We start from the raw sequence: 11208 nt of genomic DNA on the forward strand, positions 1-11208 counted from the left end.
ATCAACGGTACCACTTTCCTCCCTGTTTCCAAATTGGGAAGTTCACCCCTATATTAAGACATAGCCTAACCTTAAATACCCAAGAACTTCTTAGGAATTCACCCAATCTTATTCTTCCAGTTGGTATTCCCAAGAGCCTCTTCTTTTATGTTAATTATTCCTCCCTCCGTTTAGCCACCACTGTGTCCAGCTCTCAGCAGCTCAAACCACCCCCTTGGACATTTGCCCCAAACCAGTCCACTGCCAGACTGCTCTTCCTTCATGCACGGAACCTACCTGATTGAAACTAAATAGGGAAGAAGATACAGCACAGGATTTCATTCCAAAAAAAGCAATTGCATGGCCGCAGAATTATGAAGGATTATTCTAGCAGCAGAGTGAAAAAGACACCAGTATTTCCACCAATTACAAGTGCAATGTAAGCCAACAAGGGCTTGTGACAGGGCCACTAAAACAAAATAACACCTCATTGGTAAAAGGAGAATGTCCAGAAAGAGGGAAGAGGAGGTGGTTTTGTTTTACTTGGCAGCCTGGCAGGTGGGAAACAAGAGAAGTTCAGTCCTGGATTGCTTGGGTCTGCATTCTGATTCCCTGTTTGTGAGCTCTCAGGCCTCGAACAAGTAAGTTACTTATAAACTGGCTGCCTCGAGTACTTAAATTATTTTCTCGCCTATGAAATAGTACCTTCCTCATGGAATAATTTTGCAAATTAAATGAGTTAAGTGCTTAGAGAGTACCTGACATATACAGTGGACACTTGAACAACGTAAAGGTGCATGGACTTCTGTTGCAGTTGAAAATCCACGTATAAGTTTTGACTCCCCCAAAACTTACCATGAGGGATTGGTTCCAGCCCCTCCCCCCACCTTGTGGATACCAAAATCTGTGGATGCTCAAGCCCTCTCTATAAAATAGCATAGATCAATGTATAAAGTAGGTCCTCCAAATCCATGGACTTCCAACCACGGATTGAAAACGGTATGAGTATTTATTGATAAAGCTCTCAGCCCTGGCCAGATGTTTGGGTTTGATTTCCGGTCAGGGCACATACCTAGGTTGCAGGTTTAATCTCCAGTCAAGGCACATATAGGAGCCAACCGAACAATGTTTCTCTCACATTGATGTTTCTCTTTCTCTCTTTATCTCTCTCCCTCCCCTTCCTCTCTCTGTAAAAATCAATAAAAACATATCTTCAGGTGAGGATTAAAAGAAAGAAAAGAAAAAGGTCTTGTATAAGTAGACCGATACAGTTCAAACCCATATTGTTCAAGGATCAACAGTAGTAATCTTTCAGCAACGACAGTTATTGTTATTATTGTTGTTGTCATTGTTGTTATAATTTAAGACAAAACTGCTTTGATTAGAGTGACTTGGGCAGATGAAGTCCAGAAACCCTGTCACACACAGAAGAGTCAAATGGATCCCTAGAGAAGAGAATATACAGTAGTGTCACTCAACAATTGCCTCCAAATACCTGAAGGGCTACCATATTGGTTTAATAAAATACAATAAAATGGACTTGTTTTACATGGCTTGAAAGTGCAGAACTAGGACTAGCAAGTAGGAGTTCAAAAAAGCAGACCGTAGGTCATTAAGAAGTCAGAGCATTTCAAAACATAATGAGTTGGCTTGTGGTGTATAGTAAGAGCCTCATTACTCAAAACACCCAAGCAGAGGTTAGAAATCATTCACCAAGGATGGTATAAACTGGGGAGGAAACTTCTGAACTTGGAGGGAGGTTAGTCTTATGACCTCTGAGGTCCCATCCAATTATAAGATGCTGGGATTCTGTTTAGTACAACCACCAAATAAGGATTGCTTCTGTAGGACCCACCTCCCCCTCTTCTCTCTGTTTCTAGTGCCTTGTTCTTTTTCTCAGCATGTTGACAAATATTTTTTTTTCTTGCTGGATGACCATTAAAAGTAATGAGTTTTGCCTGGCCAGTGTGGCTCAGCGGTTCAGCATCAACCCATGCACCCAGAGGTTGCCGGTTCAATTCCTGGTCAGGGCACATGCCCAGGTTGTGAGCCAAACCCCAGTGGGGGGCATGCAGGAGGTGGCCAATCGATGTTTCTAACTCTCTCTCCCTCTCCCTTCCTCTCTCTCTAAAGTCAATAAAGAAAAAAAAATGTTTTTAAGTAATAAATTTAATCCTCAAAATAAACTATTCCCTGATTAAATTTATCTAACTAATATTCTTGTCTCTGAGAAAATACCTAAACCTAGTGGCTGAACCTAATAGTTCTCAAACTCTGTCATAATGAAACATTTATTAGCCACCTTCCTCCGTACAAAACCCCACAGAATCTGTTCTATGAGTATAAATAAATATATTAAATATATATGTGTGTGTGTATATATTAGTTTATGTTATATCAGATACCAATTTGCACTATGTTTTGGTGAAAACAAATAGTAAGAATCAACTAAGAATATTAAAAAGTTAACACATTCTTGGAGAAAGTTTGATTGTTCTATAATCATGGTACCCAGAATTAGTTCAAAACCCATTGGCTCACCCTGGCCGGTTTGGCTCAGTGGTTGGAGCATCTCCAGAGAGACCCGGGTTCGGTTCCCGCTAAGGCCATGTACCTCAGTTGCGGTTTGTCCCCGGCCCCAGTTGGGGTTGTGTGGGAGGCAGCCACTCGATGTGTTCTTTCATGTCAATGTTTCTCTCTCTCTCTTCCTCTTTTCTTCCCACTCTGTCTGAGCAAAAATGGAAAAATGTCCTCGGGTGAGGATAAAAAAAATAATAATAGAAAAATGAATAAATAAAATAAAACCCATTGGCTCAATCAATGACAACTCACTTCAGTTAACACACTTGTACAAGCCAACCGTAGCCCTGAAGGTCAGCCAACCAGGAACTGACTCACCCATAAATACATTTCAGAGTGCTAGCCAATCAACAAATAAATATGCTTCCATAAATGAGGTCAGCCCATTTATGTCTGGAAAAGGACACTAATCCCTGAACTCCATAATTCCCAAATATCAACAATGTACTTACTGAGTTCCTTGGACCCAAACCCTATTTGTCCTTCAATCTGCTGCCAGATAAATCAGACCCAACACCAATCTGTACCCAGCTGTTTTCATTGCGTCCTCACCACTTCTATGATTTCTAACCAAGTAGGTCATTGTAGAAAATCATTAAACTTCAATCTTTGTATAAAATAAACAGAAATGTTATTTTGCAGATGTGCATTCTGGTAAATAGTTGTACCTAGACTTTTGCCTAAGGTCATTAGACATGTTTGGAAAGTATATCATTCAGTAATTAGACACAGGTCCATATATTTTCACTAGACCTTTTGTTTTGGAGGTGTACCACTTGACAACCATTTTAGCCATTAAATGACTTATTCTCCTGGTGCTCATTTTGCTTTTGCTTTTGTTTGTCTCTCTTACAGGGTCTTATGTGTTTGTCTTGTTCTGGAAAGCCTTGTTTCTCATGGGTGAATAAGGGAGTTCCATATGGAATGGCCCAGTAAGCCGTCAATTTAATCCATGCTGGTCCTAAGGGATAACGGGGGAGGTCCATTAGAATGGTGACCAGTTCAGGAAAGGGCAATCGGTCAAACTTAGCTTTAGGCTCCACAAACATTCATGAGGGCACTGTGTTGTCAATGTGTGACAGGTTACTTCAGGGTCAGAGATTGCATGGCCTTGCCTAACCTTTGCTTAGACAGGGAACCCAAGATACCATTTGCAGGCACACACTCTTACTAAGTAGCCTCTTGTCTCTCTTGGGTTCTTCTGTGTCAAAGCCACAACTTCCTCCTGGGAGAACTGCTTTCCATATAAAGTTGCACTGTAACCCTAATTCTTATGCTTACTTTGACAAAAAGCAAAATTCTTTGATTTAGAATGACAGTGGCCATCATGGAGAACTTTCGGCATGTCAAAACCAATAAATTAATTCATTGACAAGGGACCCCAGAATAAATTAAGACATTTAGGAGGAACCCCAGGAATCTAAAAAGTCAGTGGTTAGCTTCTTTAGGTAGTATGCTGAGGTTTAAAACCCAAAACTGGAACTCCAACATGGTCTTTCCAAAGACTCTGAAACCCAGGCTCTTTTTATTTCTCTCTTTCCACTCACCTTCACCTGACCTTCAGGTGAGCCCGTCTTTCCAGAGCTTTCCCTGGGGAAAAGCAATCACATTATAAAACTGTTAAAACAGAAGGCAGCCCTAAAGAAGTTGGATGAACTGTTGGTTTTTGTTTTGTTTTGTTCCAGTTTAAATAAATGGAATTATTTTTTAAAAAGAGTTCAATTTAAACCTTAGTCTGCAGCTATATTAAAAGTTGTTGAAGTAAAGGAAACTCGTCTTTTTTTGTTGTTTTGTTTTGCTGTTGTTGTTTTTGGTTTTTTTTTTATTCTAATGGGTTTATATATGAATGAGAGGATTTAATGAAGAAAAAAATTTAATTGAAGTCCAAAACGCGCAGTTTAGAAAATATTCAGGATGTGGGGAGACATTGTTAGAGCACCTGAGAAAGTAAATGAGCTGGAAATCTCCAGGTAAAACAGCTGGCTCCTGAAAGAAAAACTAACAGGTCTTCTAGCCTCTATGAATTGGGAGACTTTAAATAAGTATACTGCAGATACTATAAGCAGAAAGGTCATTGGAAGAACCAATGTCCCTTTTTGCCTAAGAAACAGAAAGATGACTATCTAAAATCTGTCTGATAATGCTGCTCCAGAGGACACATTAGCACCCAACAATTTCAGTCCTTCCTCTAAATTGATGTCCCCAAATCTCCGCAGCCCCAGTGTGCAACCATATCAATTACATTCTCCATCAGGGTAGAACTATGTCTAGTTCAGCTTACCACTCTATTCCCAGCTGCCTGGCATGGAGTAGGTACTCATCAAATATTTGTTGAATAGTGAATACATAAATGGATAAAGAAAGTGGCCTCTTCCCTGCCAGGGTGGCTCATTGAATTGAGCATCGCCCCATGGACTGAGAGGTCCTGGTTTGATTTCCGGTCAGGGCACATGCCCTGGTTTCGGGCTCGATCCCCAGTAGGGGGTATGCAGGAGGCAGCTGATCCATGTGTCTCTCTCACATCGATGTTTCTATCTCTCTCTCCCTTTCTCTCTCTCTCTAAAAAAATCAATTAAAAACATTTGAAAAAAAGGAAAGTGACCTTTTTGTTGACACACAGTTGCCCATGCTTTAGTCCAAAAGAACAAAAACCTCTGAAGGGGGTGTGATGCTCCATCATTAATTGGTGTAAATCAGGCTGGAAGTATTGTCCCTGCCTATGGAGCCCCTACCCCACCTGGATCCTGTTGGAGGCTCTTGTCTCCCCTCTACCACCCACGATCCTGCTGATGAGATCATCATAATCGAGAAATGTGTAGACACACTGCCTCACAGAGAACACTGGCTCCCTAGAGTCTCTCCTCGTGGGAGGGAAAATCTGCCCGAACCCAGTTATTTCAGTAATTTTCTTTGAGGCAAAACCAGGGATCTAAGAGTAGGTGCCTGCTGAAGGTGGGACAGGGTTCTGCCCGGTGGGCCTCCAGCCGTTTGGAGCTAACAGTAGTAATGGATAAGTCTCCAGGGCAGCCAGGACCACTTGCAGTCATTCAGGCCCTGAGTAGCCTCGGGAGGTCCTCTCTCCTTTGGGGACCGCTGATGCCTGCCGCCCAGCATTGGCCCACTCTAGCTTCCCTTAGAGCTAGCTCCTCTCCCAGTGCCTCCTGGCTGCATGCTTGGTCCCAGCCTAAGGCCTTCTTCCTTGGCCTGGGTTTCACCTTCTTGTATCGGGTGGCAGACCAGCTGGTTCCAGTCCTGAATCAGATCTTCTGACTTCCCAGAAACCAACCAACTTCTGAGCATGAAATCTTGCCCCTCCCCCAAAGTGGGAAACCGCAGAGGAAGAGAGTGATGACACAGAAGGGAATGCAGAGAAGAGAGAGAAAGAAGCAAAAGGAAAAAAGGAGAACCATAAAAAGAAGTAAAATTCGGTTGACACCTCAAGGTAAGACTTTAAAAAAATCCCGTTATATATTATAGCATCACCGTGGTGCCAGGGCCTAGGTTATAGTAAGTACTTACAAAAACACTATTGAAATAATGCATCTATTGGAATAAACTAGAGGGCTGGGCTGAAGAGTGATTTCAATGTCAGATGCGGGTCAAAGAAAAAACGAAAGAAATGCCCAATGAGTTATGAAATAAATGTGGAGGTGGGAAGACATAAGACGCAGATGGAACCAGACGTCTGTTACTGGCACTAAGACCTTTCTGATCATTTTGGGACAGAAAGTTAAGTTGGAATTAAAAAGTTTCAAAAATAGTTATTCAAATGTCTGCAGGTTCTTTGAAATCATACAAAGACGGCAGGTCGTAAGCATTTTTTAAAAACTTGCTTTAACCCGATGACAGAGCACAAACATCCGGCGGTATCTTGGAAATTGCTTAAAGTGCTGATATCGGCATCTTGCATCCAATCATCAGCCAGTTTAACATTATTAATATTGAGATCCGGAGCTTTGAGAAAGGCTCATTTTATTTCAAGAAGTCTTGTTCAGTGGACCAAGGGAGGCTTAACGTTGTCAATCAAAATTCTTCATGTGCTCTTCACTTGGTCCTTCAGCCCAGTCCTGCCTGGCTGCTCAGGACACCGACCTCTGAGCTTTAAAAGGGCCTGTTCAGAAAGAATCGAAAAGCACTTCTTTCAGCTCAGTTAGAGAAACCCTGACAGGAACAGGAAATGCCATTCCCCACTCCCACCATCCACCCGAGCCTGCACTTGCCATCAATAACAGTACCGTGGAGAAGGCTGTGGTTTCCTGCTGCATCTTGGAGGGCTGAAAACAGCCAGACTGGTGCTTTCGGAAACGTTTACAGGTAATGGTGATGTGTTCTCATGACACTGGGCTTTGAACAGTCCTGCTCCCCCAACGTTTCCAGCAGAGCTTAACAATTCAGAGGGACACACTTGACGCGGGTTTTTGAGTACCAGTGTTTCTCGCTGGGGCTCGTGGGAGTAAATCAAAGTCAGGAGCTGACAGGAGGGCGGGAGAGGTCCGTAGAGATGGAACGACTCACTGCTGCTTGCTCGCCAAGATATAAAAGGAATTGCCTTGCCCTCTTCTGCATATGAAAATAAAACCCCAAAATCCAAGGTTGCTCTTCCGGACCGCAGGTGGGCGCTCTAACCGCTGAGCCAAACCAGCCAGGGCAAAGAAATTCTTTTTTTTTTTTTTTCCTCACCCGAGGACATTTTTCCATTTTTTGTACAGACAGAGTGGGAGGGAGAGAGAGGAAGAGAGAGAGAGAGAAACATCGATGTGAAAGGGACACATCGAGTGGCTGCCACCCGCACGACCAACCAGGGCCGGGATCAAACTGCAACCAAGGTACATGCCCTTAGCGGGAATCGAACCCGGGTCTCTCCGGACCGCAGGCCGACACTCTAACCACTGAGCCAAACCGGCCAGAGCCCAAGGTTGCTCTTGATATGATTTCAGTGCAGCTGAAAGCCTACTGCACCCAGTTTCTGAGCCAGAACAAGTCCTAACGTTAATCTAATTTCATTCCTCTTAAATCCAGGTGAGAGGATTAAAGCCAAGGCAAGGGAAGGGCCTGCTCAAGGTCACATATATGTCCCTGGTAGAGGGGAGGGCAACTCAGTTCTCCTGAGCCCACCCAGAGGTCTTTCAAGAAACCACCCAGACTTTACAGGAAGGTATCTCAGATGCCCAAGGACTCATAAATATGGCATCGGCTGATTACATAAAATATTCTGTTTAAAGTTACTCAACTAATCCTTGCTGAGACGACATAGAAAGAGGTAAAATATTTGCCTGACAGTTAAGAGTTTCTTCCAGAATCTGTCTTGTAACTGTCAGGGGACGAGAGACCATAGAATAAGGGTTTAATCAGCATGAGGATATAGTGTACAGCACAGGGAATACAGTCAATAATATCATAATAATTTCGCACAGTGATGGGTGGATACTAGAATTACTGTGGTAATCATATCATAAGACATATAAATATCTAATCACTATGTTATGCATCTAAAACTAATATCATAATCACTGCTGTGCATCTGAAACTAATATATTTTATGTCAACTACATCTTAATAAAAAAATTTAATTTAAAAAAAGAATAAGAATTTAAGGCAGGTTTGTCATAAGAGAACTAGAATACTTTACATTCCAACCATTAATCCAGCATTTTCCCTACCTCATCTCTTTAAAAAATCTCATAACATCTCCACTTTGCAAATAATATTTTTTAAATGTTCTCAAATGCACAGAGGGAATAACATATCATTATTTCTGCATCTCTCATTAGTAGGCCCAGGATCATGCTCTGGACTAACATAGATACTAATAGTTCATTGACCATTACATGCTTACTCGGGCCATTCCCCAGTGTGGACCTTTGCTCCGATTTCAATCTACATGAGGTTCCTCTGATGTGTCATGCTCTTTCTAGACCCCTTGCCTGAACACATGAGTGCCCTTTGCTTGGCATGCCCTTCCTCCACTTCATCTCCATAACTTGTATTCATCCTTCAAAACTTAATTCCGGGGCCACCTCTCCCAGCAGCCTTCCCCCCACTCTGGGCTGCTTTGGATGGCCTGTTCTTACTCCTGTAGCATCTTATGCACACCCTTATTATAGTATATTATTAGCTATTGTGACTTTTAAATCACTTGCCACCTTCCTTATGTTGAACTACAACCTCCTTGAGGGAAGATACTAATGTTGCTCAGCTTTGATATTCCTGGCACCTAGCAAAGTTTGGTGCTCAATAAATGTTTGGAAAAACTGGACGGATGAACAAATAACATATTTTCCCTCCTTTCCGTCCATTAAAATGATGTAATAGCCTGCCCAGTGTGGCACAGTGGATTTAACGTCTCCGCAGTTTGATTCCTGGTCAGGGCACATGCCTGGGTTTCGGGCTCGATCCCCAGTAGGGGGCATGCAGGAGGCAGCTGATCCATGTGTCTCTCTTACCTCAATGTTTCTATCTCTCCCTCCCTTACTCTCTCTCTAAAAAATCAATAAAAACATTTAAAAAAAATATTTAATAAAAAGTCTTATTTCCACACTCTTGACTCTTGGGTAACTTAGGGGGGGAATAGGTGTCACTATTACAAGCTTCCCTTTGTTTCAAGCCCGACAGTCTTCTTGAAAGAACGATCTAGGGTTAAACCTGGGAGTTGAAAAGTCACATTAATTTCTGCCTTCATACAAAATGCATTTATCACAGTAGGAGAGTTTACATGCTTTAAACTGCAAGGTCAAGGAGAACTGGAATGGAAACAACGGCAGAGGAGAGATGTCAACACCCTTCTGGAAGATGGAAAGTGAACGGACAAGTGGTACGTGACTGAGCTAACTGGAGCCTGCTGGAGGAAGCCCAAGTGCCGGTGACAGGAAGCCAACGAGAAGCCACAGAGCCCAGGAGAGTCTCGGGGGTCAGGATCTCAGAGGGAGAAAGGGGCCAAAACTAAGAGACGCTCCAGACCCCCCGCCTGCCCTCCGAATGAAGGAGAAAGGTCTGTTTTCGGGCGAAACGGGCCTGAGAAGCAGCAGGTCCAGCAGAGGGTGCGCGTAGGCATGGAGCTGGAAACAGAAGAACTGGAGAAAGGCTCCATCCTGAAAGGTGAGATTCCCCAACCCCTTATTCTGGCTCAGCTCCCAGAACACCAACAGCCTGGTTTATATTCCTCTCCATTCACCCTACTGCAGCCCACACTAGGCAGAAAAACTAAGGATTCGTCTGTGTAGAAAGTATTCAACCAAAGGGGCAGGGGGGACTACCGGCACTGATATTTGGGGTCCTCCAATGAAACTGTCCAGTACCCTCTGGATTATCCTACAGTAGAGCCAGCAATTAATAAGCCCTGCCTTTGCACACAAAGCTTCCAACAGCCAAGGAACGGACTCCAAGGATCATCAGTCATGGAATAAAAGCCTCTGACATTGCAAGTAAAAACTCCAAAATAAATCAAGAGAGCGGAAGAAATCGTTTATTAACAATAGCCATGACAACATCGAAATTACCCCTGAGATAAGGGAAGACAGTGCCTCTTAATGAAGACCAGGAAACCAATGTTTTTAAAAAGTAGAAGGGAACAAGAAAGAGCTTTGTAAAATGCAACTCGAAATTTAAATTAAAATGAGGCACTGGAAGATAAAATTGCCAAAATCTCCCGGAAAGCAGGTCAAAAAGCAAAATACATTTTAAAATAGGACAATAACAGTAAGAAACTTACAGGACCCATCCAGGAGCTCTGGCATCTTCTAATATGAATTCCAAAAGGAGAGCACAGAGAAAATTGAGGGGAATACATTAATCAAAAACAATAACTCCTCCAAAATTTTCCATAATGAAAGATTTGCATTTCCCTATAGAAGGGACCCAGTGGGTGCTCAACACAATAATAATAAAAAAAAACTTTCCCCAAAGTACATGTTAGGACCCCAGCAATAAAAGGACCCGAAAAGTTCTCAAAAAAAGGAAACCAGTTCACAAACCAAGGCTCAGGAATCCAGGCAGCAATGGGATGACTCAGGATCAACACCGGAAGCTAGAAACTGAAAGGCAGTACGGCAATGTCTTCCAATCCCATGAGAAATCATCTCCAATCTAGAAATCCTTACCCAGCCAAACCATGAATCAAGGAGAGGGTACAAGAAGGACAGGCGCACAGAGCTGCCACCCTGGGGTTTATGTGGCAATGATCTGATGGATTAATGCACACGTAAAAATGTTAAATGAAAAATAGCACTCCTGGATCCAAGTCTCAAAAAAATCTCCTTACCATTTATGAAAAGTCAACCAAGAAGGAGAGAAGTTGGATGCAGAGCATGTGGATGGCAAAGGGATGTCCCAGCTACCAGACTATCAAGCTCCTCATGCAAACTGGAACAGGATTGGGGGTTCCAAGAGAAAGCTCTCCAAGGCGGGTGGGGAGGAACAGATAGATTATCCAATTAATTTAACCAATTTATTTTTCTAGTTCATCGGAGAATTTGGAGAACATGGACAACCAAGCAAGCAAATGAATGAAAATGTGACTGTAGACTCCAGCAGGGAGGGTGGGAAGACTAGAAGAAATGAAACGCCATCACAGTACATTACATCGCTGAGCTGTAAACAGTTAGTCATAACAATATGAACACTGAGTATTGATTTAATTAAAATCATGAAGTA

The sequence above is a fragment of the Molossus molossus genome, unplaced genomic scaffold (genome assembly GCF_014108415.1).
Source record: "Molossus molossus isolate mMolMol1 unplaced genomic scaffold, mMolMol1.p scaffold_m16_p_20, whole genome shotgun sequence".
Taxonomy (NCBI): Eukaryota; Metazoa; Chordata; class Mammalia; order Chiroptera; family Molossidae; genus Molossus; species Molossus molossus.